The sequence below is a fragment of the Ranitomeya variabilis genome, chromosome 2, assembly GCF_051348905.1.
Source record: "Ranitomeya variabilis isolate aRanVar5 chromosome 2, aRanVar5.hap1, whole genome shotgun sequence".
Taxonomy (NCBI): Eukaryota; Metazoa; Chordata; class Amphibia; order Anura; family Dendrobatidae; genus Ranitomeya; species Ranitomeya variabilis.
In genome coordinates this window covers 1013332748-1013348350 of record NC_135233.1, presented here as the reverse complement: position 1 = coordinate 1013348350, position 15603 = coordinate 1013332748, and the positions used below count along the sequence as shown (strand labels likewise).

Sequence of the window (15603 nt, the reverse complement as noted above, 5' to 3'; positions counted from 1 at the left end):
CATGGTGGTAGTTGATCGCCTGACTAAAGCTGCTCATTTTGTTCCATGCACCAGCCTCCCCTCTGCTAAAGATACAGTGAACTTGGTTATACAGAATGTCTTTCGGTTGCATGGGGTGCCGGATGAGATCATCTCTTACCGTGGAGTACAGTTCACTTCAAGATTCTGGAATGGGATTTGCTCTGCACTCAATATTAATGTCTGTCTCTCTTCTGCTTACCATCCCCAGACAAATGGTCAGACTGAGCATACCAACCAGACGCTGGAACAATATCTAAGATGCTATGTCAGCCATCTCCAGGATGATTGGTTGGAGTTGTTGCCGTTAGCCGAATTTTCATATAATAATTCTCAGAGCGCCTCCACTAAATTTACACCTTTCTTTTCCAATTTGGGTTATCATCCGTGTATTTTACCTAGGTCTCCAATTAATTCTCCGGTTCCAGCAGTGGAGGAAAGGCTGACTGCGATGAGACAAAATCTAGAGGTTCTGAAGGAATCCCTGACCACGGCTCAAGAACGTTATAAGAGATCGGCTGATAGATTCCGTAAACCTGCACCCATGTTCAAGGTAGGAGATTCTGTGTGGTTAGCAACTAAGAATCTGAAGTTATATCCTTAAAGTTAAGTTCCTTCACAAAAACTTGGACAGAAATTCATTGGCCCTTTCAAGATCAACGGTATTGTGGGCTCTGTGGCCTGCCGGCTGAAGCTACCTAGGACAAAGAAGGTACACCCAGTTTTTCATGTATCTTTACTAAAGCCTTTATCTCCTAATACCTTCCAGGGACGTGTTGTGCCACCTCCGCAGCCTGTGGTGATTGATGGGCAAGAACAATTTGTGGTGGAGGAAATTATTGATTCCAGGATTCCCAGGAATCAGCTCCAATATCTGATAAGATGGCAGGGATATCCCCCTGAGGAAGACTCTTGGGAACCTGTGGAAAACATCAATGCCCAACAGAAGATTTCTCGTATTCATCAGAGATTCCCTGAGAAACCAGGTCCAGGATCGTCCTGAGGCCGCTTCTAAGGAGGGAATAATGTCAGGACTCTGAATATGTTTTACCTTTTGTACATTACTGCCCTTTTCCAAGATGGCGTCTTTGGTCTCATGTGCACTTGTCTTCCTGCTATAAAACTCCACCCCAGCCTTCAGTCTGTGCTAGATTATTCTGCTTTGCATCCAGCTCCTGATTACTCCCTGGCCTTGCACCTGCACCTGCTCCTGTGAACCTGTGTTGGAGATCCTGCCACTCTGCTCTGAGTTCCTGCTGCATACACCAGTGTTCAGTAATCCTCCTTCATCTGCTGCTCGTGTTACTTCCATCTGCATTTGCTGGACATGTAAGCTGTTTCTGCTCTGCAAAAACCTGAGACTATTAACCAGGCCTCCCTGGTTGAGCTAAGATATGATTTGAACTGCCTAATAGCATATCTGTCTGTGTCTGGACTAGGTCAAGGATCTATTCGTGTCAAGTTTTCTCAAGAATAACTGTGCTTCATAGACTTTCTGTTTGTTTGCATCTACCTCTAAAGTTTCCTATTGACTGCTAAGCTGCGTTTATTATTTGCACCAAGTATTATGGACTTGAGTTTGTCTCTGCACCTGCTTGAATCACCGCGTGATAATATAAACTTTACCACTTATAAAACTGTGTCCTGTTGTCTTGTTCCACGCAAAGAGTCTCCTGAATTATCCCCTATAATTATTACACAGGCCCGCTTCAGTACCTGAGCATGTGACCCCTGACCTCCAATGAGAGGTCATCCCATGGGCATGCTCAGTTGACAAAAAGCATGACTGAGTCCCTGGAGCATCTGCTCGCCACTGATTAATGCTGGTTATAATAGCTGAACCTGGAACGGCAGTGGTAACCAGACGCTCAGCAACAGCTTGAGCAAGATGCTGAGACCAACGTCTCTGCTGAGCAGACTCCTCTGCGGCTGGGGAAGATGGGAGACTGCAGAGGACATGGCTTGAGATTTCCCCCGTGCAGCAGTTGGAACTCTACACCTAACACTGACTTTGCCAATTTTTCCACCAAAAATTAAAATTGGGGCAAGTAAATTTGTGCAAATTTTAATACTAAAAAGTTTGTAATTGCTCAGAAAATACATATGGTGGATAGGAGAGAAAAAGAGAGAACACAGGTGGCTATTAGAATTTAAATACTACACAAGATAGATGATTACCCAGTGACTTTAAACACACAAAATAACTGCCATACATATTGTACTCTGCTGGGAACCGCTAATCTGTGATGATCTAGGTACTGACCACCACTGTACAAGGTGTGATAATCCGCTAAATGTCATAGCTGCAGGGCATTATAAGAAGTCCAACTTGGCAAACCTAAATGACATTAGCCCACTCTTTGATTCTTCAGCAGTGTGGAAAACAAAGCTGAGCAAGTGGTTTATTTTTTTTGAGAGTTTTAAACTGTTCAAATTTACATGAAACCACAAATTTCAGGAAATTTGACTCAAACTGGATCTTCTGCAAATTGATCCCCTCACATCTAATTATTATCCAAACTTTCATCTTCAAAAAACCTCCAGAAAAACTAGGAAGTTAAGAAAAATAATGATCTTACCACTTCCAGGATGTGAAAACACAGGCATGTAATAGATGATGTATAGTTGTAATATAAATAATTTCTTATTAGACGATGAACAGAAATAAAGATCTGCCAGCCATGAATTATATTATTCTGTATGTAACCAGTTATTTCAATCTCATTCAAAGACATTTCAGAAAGTGTAGGATATTTGTCCAATAAGTTACATAAAAAGATTGTATAGAGCTATATATCAATTAGGTGTTACTGGAAGCAACACGAACAGCTAGCAGAGGTAGGTATGGATGCAGTTAAAGGGAGCAGTCGTCATATAGCAGCTCACTTACATCAGAGATTAGTATATGAGGAAGATTGACAGTATACTGGGAGGAGCAAGATCTAAAAATGCATTGCTAGCTATTATCTGCCATATACTGGGCATTGAAGGTCAGAGACCTGGAAGCTGTGACAGGTAAAGGATGTATTTTTTTTCCATTTCTTATAATGCTACCTGTGAGTCGATTTATAGCCCATGTTTAATTTGTGCATTTCCATATCAATGCTTGACCTCTGTCTTCAAGTGACCAGGACAGCAGCTCAGGTAACAGAAAAGTGTGAGAAAGCAATCAGCATGTAGGATCTCAACAAAAACTCCAACTGATACAGATATATAATGGTCACAGCATCACCCGTGTATCTGCAGCCGCTGATGGGTATAAACTACAAGTGATATAAAAACCTGCATCATGTGAGCATATTCTGACACACTGTCCTTGATGCTTATGTAGATAAAACCCTATTTTGCGCTACTCTTTCTACCTAATATAATTTATCCTTAATCTGTGCATTTAGCAAATGAAGCAGGAGATGGAAATTTAGATTTACAGTATTTATTGTGTGCAACTATGGAGTTTTGCCATCCGCAACGTTCATGGTTAAAGAGGTTGTCCACTACTTTAATATTGATGGCCTATCCTTATGATAGGTAATTAATGTCTGCGGTATCCCCAAGGTCATCAGTGTTAAACTAGTGGACAGCCTCTTTAAGCTTGTTTAGCTAGTTCTGTACTCCTATAGTAGTAAATCGATAAAGACACACACTTGTGCACCCACACCTAAATTAACTCTCTATTTAGATGACGAGTACCCGCCATACATGGAGGCACACTAGCTTGGGGGATACTTGTTCTCAACAAAGATCAATGTCCCACATATTAATATCACTTTAATCTGGAAATGTCATAAATGTCTTTTACACCTTAAAGGGGTAGTTTTTGAGTTTTTTATTTTTTTTTATGGGGCTAAGAATTAATAGGCAGGTAATTGCTAACTACCAGACTGTTCTGCCTGAAACTGATCTCTACTACCTTAGAGTGGTCAGAGACAGCTTCTGACAGGATTTCTATTGTTTCTGTTGACATCGCATTGACAGAACGGCTTTTTATTTTCTGCTCTGCTTTGTCAAAGGCGCACCTCTCCGAATGTCAGCTGTCAATCAGCGTGGTGTTGGTAGTGACGCTCAATGACAGAATGGAAAGGGAAGAGCCGCTCTGTTGATGTAAGGTCAAATGAAGCACCAGAATCAATTGCAGGAGCTGTCTCTGACCACTTTTGAGTCAGCAGAAATCGGCACCAGGAAGGACAGGCAGATACTTAGCAAGTTCATAGCCTCATAAGAAAAAAATACTAAAGTCTTGGATAACCTGACTCAGATATATTGAACTTTAAAGGGTTTTTTATTTTTTTAGAAAAGTGGAAACCAGAGTACTCACCATCCCCTGCTCCAGTGCTAGCTCCTAACCATTGGCCAATCTCTGTATTTTGACTTCAGCAGAGATATCACATTGATAACTCAAATCACTGCTGCAGTTAAACGCTGAGCACAGGGTCTCGTGCCAATTATAATAGTTCCTAAGTAGAGATCTATAAATGGATATGCAGAGGATCAAGTTCAAGTCGAAGTTCCTTCGGTTTCACGTGAGTTTGTGCACTTTGAGATTTTATCTGTGGTTTGCAAAAAAAACTTTGTAGCATTTCCCGCATTGCTAATGTATAAAGACATGGGCAAGTGTAATTTTGCATTGCCATGCAGGATTCCCCATAATTCCCTGCAGCTATGACATCTTACGGATTATCATACTTTGTACAGTGGTGGTCACTACTTTGGCCATCACTAATCAGTGGTTTTTGTTCCCCTCCTCTTTTTTGTTCTCCCCTTTATTTGCTTTTTTTTATTTTGGTTAATATGCTAATGAGGTAGAGTTAAAGTACATAAGGGGGTGTGTATGTGATGACAAAAGAGACAAAAGAAGCATAATTTACGTGAACAGCTGTCGCTCATACGTCTCTTCATGTCTCCTCTCCTCATTCTATGACCTCAATAAGGTTGCAGACATTTCACATACCAGTGGTGAGTGTAGCTCTTTTTCATGTTTTCATTCTCATTCATTATCATGAAATCATTGGTGGCCAGTAGCTTTGATCCTCCTTCATGAAGAGATTCAGATTATTTAATGTTCTATTGTGCTGTGCTGAGCGGTTTTATGTCTGCTCTGTGAGACTCATGTGTGATCACAGCAGCAGTAGTTAAGTTTCTAATCCCTGGTCCAGCATCTTCCCCTCAAATACCCTACTCCCCAATAGCACTTTTAACCCACTTTTCCTTTTTGCGTGTTTTACGTGAGAGCATCCTGTGGCCGCAATACTGTGATAGGAGTCTAAATCCCCCACTTCCCAATGTTTAAAGGAAATCTGTCACCCCGGGATGCATTTCAGCTATCACTATGAGCATATAGGTAAAAGAAATGTTAATCTATTCTTAACTGTATGCCTCATAGTTGCTGTCTAGATGTGGAGAAATAGACTTTTATTTCATTATTATTATTATTATTCATTATGCTAATGCTTTCTTCCAGGCTTCCGGGTGTGAGGTGTCAGGAATAAATCCCTGCCTCCATTCTTCTTTATACTATCACTTCACTGACATGCATGTCACACTGACCTGTGACATGCAGTCGTGGCTCCGGAATCCCACAATGCACCCTGTACTCGCGTGACAATCTATGCCTCTTCCTTCTCTCTTTGGTAAGTGTATTCAGCATTCTTGTGGACCGGTGCCTGCGCACAAGGACCGGAACTTAGAAAGAAGGAAGAAGTATAGCCTGTAGTGGAAGGGCAGGGCAGGCTGCATGCACGTGATTCCCGATGCCGGATTCATCAACTGGACCACAACTGTACCACACAGGTCAACTATTTATAGCTGACACAGGTCAGTGTGATGTGCATGACAGCGGGGTGATAGTATAATGAAGAGCGGAAGTATGGAGTTCTTCGAGGCACCACACATCCCAAAGCCTGTAAGAAATCATTAACATAATGAAATAAAATTCTATTTCTCCACATTTAGACAGCAAGTATAAGGCATACAGGTAAGACTAGATGGGTGAATAGTTACGCCCACTAAAGTTTCGTTTTTTTGGTCCTATTCGTTGTTTGCTACATAGTAAAAAGAAAACCAAATTTTCACAATTGTAGGCAAGTTCAATACATGAACTGATGCAAACCCTCAAAAAAACCTGTGAAATTTTAGGTTGTGAGGTAGCAAAGCATGAAATATGCCAAGGGGGTTGAATAATTTTGCAAGCCACTGTACTTACACACACATTTCTAATTTTAGAAGAATAAAATAAAAATTACTTTGTAATCAAGAAGACACATAGGCTTTTCTGGCCTCAAACACGGATTAAGGCAGTGAGGAAAATGCTACGTTGCTCTTTTTTTCTTCCTCCTCCTTATCTAGTATTGATGGTCCCTCAGCAAGTCGCCCTAACGCTAAGACAGCTCTTTATGATCATCTCATTCTGGGTTACATGTGCAGCTCAGGAATCCAATTTGATACTGCAGGCCTCACTAAAATTGACATTGTCAAAGCATTCTTCACTGAGGAGATAATAAATCTTATGGTGGCCCAGACAAATTTATATGCTAATTAGTGTTGAGCGATACCGTCCGATACTTGAAAGTATCGGTATCGGATAGTATCGGCCGATACCCGAAAAGTATCAGATATCGCCGATAGCGATACCCGATACCAATACAAGTCAATGGGACACCAAGTATCGGAAGGTATCCTGATGGTTCCCAGGGTCTGAAGGAGAGGAAACTCTCCTTCAGGCCCTGGGATCCATATTACTGTGTAAAATAAAGAATTAAAATAAAAAATATTGATATACTCACCTCTCCGGAGGCCCCTGGACATCACCGCTGGTAACCGGCAGCCTTCTTTGCTTACAATGAGCGCGTTTAGCGCCTTCCATGACGTCACTGCTTCTGATTGGTTGCGTGCCGCTCATGTGACCGCCACGCGACCAATCACAAGCCGTGACGTCATTCTCAGGTCCTAAATTCCGAATTCTAGGAATTTAGGACCTGAGAATTACGTCACGGCTTGTGATTGGTCGCATGGCGGTCACATGAGCGGCACGCGACCAATCAGAAGCCGTGATGTCATGGAAGGCACTGAACGCGCTCATTTTAAGCAAAGCAGGCTGCCGGTTACCAGCGGTGATGTGCAGGGGCCTCCGGAGAGGTGAGTATATCAATATTTTTTATTTTAATTCTTTATTTTTTACATGGATATGGATCCCAGGGCCTGAAGGAGAGTTTCCTCTCCTTCAGACCCTGGGAACCATACACTGGGAACTTCCGATTCCAATTCCCGATACCACAAAAGTATCGGATCTCGGTATCGGAATTCCGATACCGCAAGTATCGGCCGATACCTGATACTTGCGGTATCGGAATGCTCAACACTAATGCTAATCAATTTTTCACCCCAAATCCTATGTCATCATTTGCCAGATGGAACCCTGTAAATGCAGCAGAAATTATGACATTTTGGCATTGTGCTGCACATGGGCATGGTGAAAAAAACAGAGATCTGTCAATTTTGGAGTACTGATATTTTTTCCATAGCACAGCAGTTTGCCATATGGCCAAGACAGGGACATTATTTGAAGCAATCCAAAACGTCTGTATTATAAAGGTAATGCGCAGTGTAATCCCCAAGACAATCCCAACTTTAATTATCTATTTAAAAGTTGGCCAGTTATTAACCACTTCAGCAGAAAATTTGCAGAGATATACAACCCCCAAATAGACATCTGTTTAGATGAGTTTCTTATTAGTGATGAGCGAATATACTCGTTACTGGAGATTTCCCGAGCACGCTCGTGTGTCCTCCGAGTATTTTTTAGTGCTTGGCGTTTTAGTTTTTAGCGCATCTGGGGATTGCCTAGCAACCAGGCAACCCCCACCTGAAGTTATGCTGGCTAACAGATGTAAATCATTCAGCTGCGGTGCTAAAAACTGAAACTCTGAGCAGTAAAAAATACTCGGAGGACACATGAGCATGCTCGGGAAATTTCGAGTAACCAGTATATTCGCTCATCACCATCTCTTATTAATTTCAAAGGGAGGTTAAAATGTATACAATACAGAACTAAACTGTACAACCTGTACGACAGCATCTCAGGATATACCAACAGATTTACCGTGTGCAAATTGAGGGACCCTCCTGAATGCTCCCCTGTCATGGCCATGAGTAAGACAATTGTGTGGGAATTGAGGCACCTACTTCTGGATCAGGGTTATCACCTCTACATGGATAACTTTTACAGCAAAATTAAAATTTTCAATGTTTCCTTACACATTGCATTAAATCCTGAGAAGCTCTTGAACAGTTAATAAAGCATTTAACCTTTTTTTAGCCCATTGATGGGTGCAGTTATTAAAATAGTATCACTTTTGAGTATTTTCTGTCACATAAGTCACTTCTTAAAGTCACTTCAAATGTGATGTGGTCCAAAAAAAATTGATTTTGTAAATTTTGTTGGAAAAATAAAAAAAAATGCTAATAGACTATTAACACTTTTCACTTACTAATTGAAAAATATTATTTTTCAAAAATGATGGTGATGTAAAGTAGGAGTGTAATAAATGTGCTTATTAACAATTTTATGTAATATTACTCTCTGATTATAAATTTCAAGATTACAACATTTTCATTTTTTTTTTCACATTTTCGATATTTTCATAAATAAAAGAAAGTCATATCGGCCTAAATTTACCTCTATCATGAAGTACGATGCATCATGAAAAATCATTATTGAAATCACCAGGATATGTTGAATCATTCCAGATCTATTACCACATAAAATGACACTAGTCAGAATTGAAAAATTTGGCTTGGTCATGAGTGTGAAAACAGGTTTTGTTGTGAAGAGGATAATAATCTTAACTTGTGGAATGTACATTTTATTGACTACATTTTATGAAACTCTTAGGAGTGCAAGAATGATAGCAATTCTGCAATTTTGGGGTGTTTGTGTCTTTGATTGTGACTTAACATTTTATTTATACTTTATATAACCTGCTATGTTTATTCAGAGGGTCAAGTATAATTGAAACCACATCCAATTTATTCTTGTTTGTTTTAATACTTTTGCAAAGCAAACACTCTTCTTAAAAAATCGCTTGCTTTGCATCACTATAAATCGAATTTCTGTTGGTTTGCATATACCTCATATTTTAACAATATCTTGAACAACTCTGGAGATCAGGAGCGGATTAAGTGTATCCAGAGCCAAGTGCAGTTTAGAGGGCATGGGACCCCTTAGCACCCGATGTATCGCATGACATGTCACATGATTCCTTTGAGAAATCATGTGATAGGTCAAGTGATTAACACACAGGTGCTCTAGTGCCTATCTGCAAATGCAAAATGACAGTGTTAGCTATGAATCTTGTGCAATAGAGGATTCTATACAATAAGAGAGGATGCTATACAATACAGAATGGTGCTATATATATCAAAAGGGAATGCTATGTAATAATGGACAGTGCTATATATAATAACAGGATGCTTTATAATGCGGGAAGAATTCCTCAGTGTGCATCGTTTAATAAACCTTTTAAAAAGACTGACTGCAGTAAATAACTGCCGATTGGTAATGCTTTACCGATTGGTGGTCGTTTACTCCGGCCAATTGGTTCATGTACATGTTACCTTATAAAGTAAATAAATATTTACATCCGTTAACAAATTGATTAGCCACTGTACTCTAATTTATTACCAGTCAATTACCTGCATTCTCGGCACCCCACTGCTGTGTTCCTCCTGCCCCCAATTTATTATAATTACATATCCCTGATTCATTATAATTACATGCCTCTTCATTTTAATATATTTACATGCCTCTCTCCCCCCAATGTTATGTACTCTCTCCTTCTCCTACCCTCAATTAATTATAATTTCCTCTCTCCCACTTCCCACCCTCAATTCATTTCAATATATTTTCCTCTCTCCACCCCCATTTCATTCACTTTATTTAAAAATAGAGTTTTTACTATTTGCCTCTCCACACAATCTTATGGGGCTCCACTTACTCCTTTGGCCGATGCATACATTCTAGCACAATGACATCATCGCTTCAGTGCAGTCACGTCACAAAAAAGACGTGCACCCATGCAGCTTCGATGCCATTCTCTATTGCAGGCTCTAGAGCTTTAGGAAAGCTCCCTGCCCATCGATGGTGGCACACAAAATATTATAATGAGAGCAACTGGCCCCTCATCACCTATGCTTTGCACAATCATCATAAATCATAGAAACATTTTGTTTCATGACTATAATAAATATGCCAAGAAAACAAGAAAAAAGCAGCAGCACTCCAATTGTTGGTGAAAAAAACAACCTTAGTCCTTTATTACATAATAAAGATCATGGACAAGTTATTGCGGGTAAAACAAGTGCAGATTATGCAGGCAATAGGACGACGGCCGTTTCACGCAATAAGCGCTTCCACGGGTCCAGATACCAATCCAGGTTTCTGGAATGTGTCCGTGATTCAGAGCTCATTCATCCTTTAACAGTGAGTACTAAGAGCATTTTTTCTCAGTGCCATTCATATTTCTTCTTACTGATTTGCATAATAAATATGCCCACTGTGTCATTTAATGAGTCAGTGAACAAAAAGGATGCCATTTTAGTCATATTTTGTGTTGTTCATTTTACAAGCTTCAGAAACCTCCATTATTACTTTTTTTTTGCATGCAGATGACACAATGATATTAAATATTGACATATTGATCATAAACTGACATAATCGAATCCAGCATGCTGATTAAGACTGTCATTTTTTATGGGTGAAAAAAATAACTGTTCTGTAAATTTGACTTAAAATACAGAAATTCCCAATGCCATTCTCAATGGTACCTGCCAGCAGAGATTTCTATTTGGAGCATTGTATCATAAACACTGAGCTCTACTTGCCATAAACATGCAGGTGCTTCCTGCAAAATTAGAATATCATCAAAAAGTTATTTATTTCAGTTTTTCAATACAAAAAGTGAAAATCATATATTGTATAGTCATTACAGAGTGATGTATTTCAAGTGTTTATTTCTGTTAATGTTGATGATAAGCCATAATCATCAACATTAACAGAAATAAACACTTGAAATAGATCACTCTGTAATGACTCTATATAATATATGAGTTTCACTTTTTGTATTGAAGAACTGAAATAAATTAACTTTTTGATGATATTCTAATTTTGTGAGAATTACCTCACCTCAATATTAAAAAAAATATTTGACAAAATATGAGGAATCCTAACACCAAATAATATTCAGTAGAGGCCATTCACATTAACATTCAATAAGATTAACTTGTTGAGATGCCATAATGAATAGCTAGCTGTGGAAAACAAAGTGAAGTAGTGTGGAAGAGTGTAGGTGTGTATGGAGGAAGGGTTAAGGGACAAAGATGATTTTCTTCATCCAAAGCCAAAGTAAAACAGCTTAAAATCTTATCTTGTTTATAAATCCATGTATTTTGTCACCTATTCTATCAGCTCCATAAAATATTTTGTATGATTGAACTAGTTTGACCTTGAATGTCAACTTTAATGGTTACTAATGAGTTGCATATTAAGCCCTGTTCACACAGTGAGTTTTGGAATTATACCTGAATCCCCCTAAAATTAAAATTCTGATGAACCTCTGACACTGCCCTGAGATGAACTAAGTTCAAATGTACTACATTTGTCCCATTTTCAGAAAGTGTCCATTCTTTAAGCTTGAGATCTTTGCAGCTTGAGAAAAGTGGTATTAGGATAATGTGTGAAAAATGACGATGGTAGTAGGGATGAATTCCTCCCTTGTGTTTAAGCAATCTCACCTTTGGGTGTTGTGTTCAGAACACAACATCTATCCAGGAGTGTAAATAGTCAGCTGTTGTTGCCAATCCAATAAAAGCAGGGTGATTGTCTTTCTTAAATTTAGAAGCTGGAAGAACAACTCAATAAGAGCTCATTTAAACTCCGATGGTGTCATTGAAGCTTATGGTCACTTCAGGGGATCATCTGAATAAAATTTTTAGGGTGGATTTATGCGGGACCACCAAAACTACTGCAGAAACACAGTGCGAACAGTCCCTTAGAGCTTACAATTTACAGTTGTGGCCAAAAGTATTGACACCCCTGCAATTCTGTCAGATAATACTCAGTTTCTTTCTGAAAATGATTGCAAACACAAATTCTTTGTTATTATTATCTTCATTTAATTTGTCTTAAATGAAAAAAACACAAAAAGAATTGTGCTAAAGCCAAATTGGATATAATTCCACACCAAACATAAAAAAAGGGGGTGGACAAAAGTATTGGCACTGTTCGAAAAATCATGTGATGCTTCTCTAATTTGTGTAATTAACAGCACCTGTAACTTACCTGTGGCACCTAACAGGTGTTGGCAATAACTAAATCACACTTGCAGCCAGTTGACATGGATTAAAGTTGACTTAATCTCTATCCTGTGTTCTTGTGTGTACCACATTGAGCATGGAGAAAAGAAAGAAGACCAAAGAACTGTCTGAGGACTTGAGAAACCAAATTGTGAGGAAGCATGAGCAATCTCAAGGCTACAAGTCCATCTCCAAAGACCTGAATGTTCCTGTGTCTACCGTGCGCAGTGTCATCAAGAAGTTTAAAGCCCATGGCACTGTGGCTAACCTCCCTAGATGTGGATGGAAAAGAAAAATTGACAAGAGATTTCAACGCAAGATTGTGCGGATGTTGGATAAAGAACCTCGACTAACATCCAAACAAGTTCAAGCTGCCCTGCAGTCCGAGGGTACAACAGTGTCAACCCGTACTATCCGTTGGCATCTAAATGAATAGGGACTGTATGGTAGGAGACCCAGGAAGACCCCACTTCTTACCCCGAGACATAAAAAGGCCAGGCTGGAGTTTTTCCAAAACTTAGCTGAAAAAGCCTAAAACGTTTTGGAAGAATGTTCTCTGGTTAGATGAGACAAAAGTAGAGCTTTTTGGGCAAAGGCATCAACATAGAGTTTACAGGAGAATAAAAGAGGCATTCAAAGAAAATAACACAGTCCCTACAGTCAAACATGGCGGAGGCTCCCTGATGTTTTGGGTTTGCTTTGCTGCCTCTGGCACTGGACTGCTTGATCATGTGCATGGCATTATGAAGTCTGAAGACTACCAACAAATTTTGCAGCATAATGTAGGGCCCAGTGTGAGAAAGCTGGGTCTTCCTCAGCGGCCATGGGTCTTCCAGCAGGACAATGACCCAAAACACACTTCAAAAAGCACTAGAAAATGGTTTGAGAGAAAGAACTGGAGACTTCTAAGGTGGCCAGCAATGAGTCCAGACCTCAATCCCATAGAACACCTGTGGAGAGATCTAAAAATTGCAGTATGGAGAAGGCACCCTTCAAATATCAGGGACCTGGAGCAAACCTCAGTTTGCCAAAGAAGAATGGTCTAAAATTCCAGCAGAGCTTTTGCTCTGCTTCATTCTCTTTTGTGTTTTTTCATTTAAGACAAATTAAATGAAGATAATAATACCAAAGTATTTGTGATTGCAATCATTTTTAGGAAGAAACTGAGTATTATCTGACAGAATTGCAGGAGTGTCTATACTTTTGGCCACAACTGTACATATACAGATCACATAAAAAAAATACTGTTAAAGGGCACCTGTCACCCCGTTTTTTCCGTATGAGATAAAAATACTGTTAAATAGGGCCTGAGCTGTGCTGGACAATAGTGTATTTTGTGGACCCCGATTCCCCACCTATGCTGCCGAAATACGTTACCAAAGTAGCCGTTTTCGCCTGTCAATCAGGCTGGTCTGGTCAAAAGGGCGTAGTGTCTTCCCCCAGATCTTGCTTAGTTTTCCGTTGGTGGCGTAGTGGTTTGCGCATGCCCAAGGTCCCGAATCCACTGCACAGGGGAGGGAAAACAGCGCGATGTGTTCTATTTCCCTGGTGATTGTGGGGGCGGCCATCTTCCTTTGGCCGCGCGAGCGCAGATGGAGCGCTCTGCTGCCCGCGGCTTCAGGAAAATGGCCGCGGGATGCCGCGCGTGCGCAGATGGAGATCGCGGCGGCCATTTTTCTGAAGCTGCGGGCAGCAGAGCGCTCCATCTGCGCACGTGCGGCCACAGGAAGATGGCCGCCCCCACCGATCAACAGGGAAATAACGCACATCACGCTCTTTTCACTCCCCTGTGCAGTGGATTCGGGACCTTGGGCATGCGCAAACCACTACGCCACCAACGGAAAACTAAGCAAGATCTGGGGGAAGACACCACGCCCTTTTGACCAGACCAGCCTGATTGACAGGCGAAAACGGCTACTTTGGTAACGTATTTTGGCAGCATAGGTGGGGAATCGGGGTCCACAAAATACACTGTTGTAATGCACAGCTCAGGCCCTATTTAACAGTATTTTTATCTCATACGGAAAAAAAACGGGGTGACAGGTGCCCTTTAACAGAAAGTTTATTTCAGAGTAGGGTTGAGCGACTTTCATTTTTTTAAGATCGAGTAGGGTTTTGGGAAACCCGATTTTGTCCAGAGTCGAGTCGAGTGCAGTCGGCCGATTATCGCTAAAAGTCGGGGATCGACCGAAACACGAAACCCAATGCAAGTCAATGGGGAAGCATAGTCGGCAGTGAGTGGAGGCCAGGAAAACACCTACAGTGCCCATTTTAATGCCAAAAACATCCATTCTTGTTTCTGAAGCTTGTCAATCTTAATTAACTTTATAATAATAGTTGGGCATAGGGAATTGGGGGTCATTTGGCAAAAGTTGTGGGGGGAGTAGGGCCGGCTCAAGTTTTTCGTGGGCCCAGGAAATGCGGACTACGTCACGGCGGTGTTGCAGGGAAAGGTAAGTATTTAAAAGTTGCAAGTGCTGTGATCCTGAGCAAGCAGGGGGGGGCCCACTCGTTCGCATTGCCACTGGCACAGGGCCCCTCAAAGTACGGCGGTGTGTTTGCATGGCGGGGGCGCCTCCCACCAGCAGCGACACTTTTGCGTACTCTGAGGGGCCCTGTGCCAGTGACGTCGCCAACGAGTATGCCCCCCCACCTGATGAAGGAACCTGCACTTTCATCTGCACCTTCCTCTTTGTCCCTGTGTAAGGTGGTATAACATGCGGGAAGGGGAACCTTACTTTCAGCAGGGACAGATTCTGGCTGTGTAGAGTACAAGGGGAATGTAGTGGTCTAGGTCAATGTACCAGCAGACTCATTTAGCAGTGGCTGGGCAATGGGCAGGATGAGGAGGAAACAGATATAGGGCCAAAGAATAAAGTAGGCTACATGCAGTTCAAAATTGGTAACAGGACTAAACAGGCGGCATTGCTTTGTTCAGTGGAGTAGCAAACCCAAGAGCAGCAGACACTGTTTCAAGGGCCTAACCACACTAGTAGGCCAAATGCAGTTTAATATCTGATAGTATAGGGCGAAAGCCAGAATGTGGAAGCTCAGCTTTGTTCAGTTGAGGACAACACCAGGGAGTGGCAGACACCTTTAGTAGGCCGGAAAAGCCTATTGCATTTTTTAAAATGGTAATTTGGAGCAGAAGGTTGAAGCTCAGCTTTATTTAGTTGAGGGCAACACCAGGGAGGGGCAGAAGCCGTTAGTAGGCCCTAACCACCATTTTTTTTTTAAAAC

The 15603-nt window shown here is 41.0% G+C and overlaps 1 protein-coding gene across 1 annotated transcript in view; it reads left to right on the top strand.

Annotated features, from left to right (window-relative positions):
• The first annotated feature begins 3011 nt into the window (after positions 1–3011).
• Positions 3012–15603, top strand: part of LOC143810130 (alpha-1,4-N-acetylglucosaminyltransferase-like) — a 90744-nt gene continuing 78152 nt past the window's right edge. The window contains exon 1 of the mRNA XM_077293018.1: positions 3012–3033. The gene's annotated coding sequence lies outside the window, so the exon portion shown is untranslated. The remainder of the gene's footprint in view (positions 3034–15603) is intronic.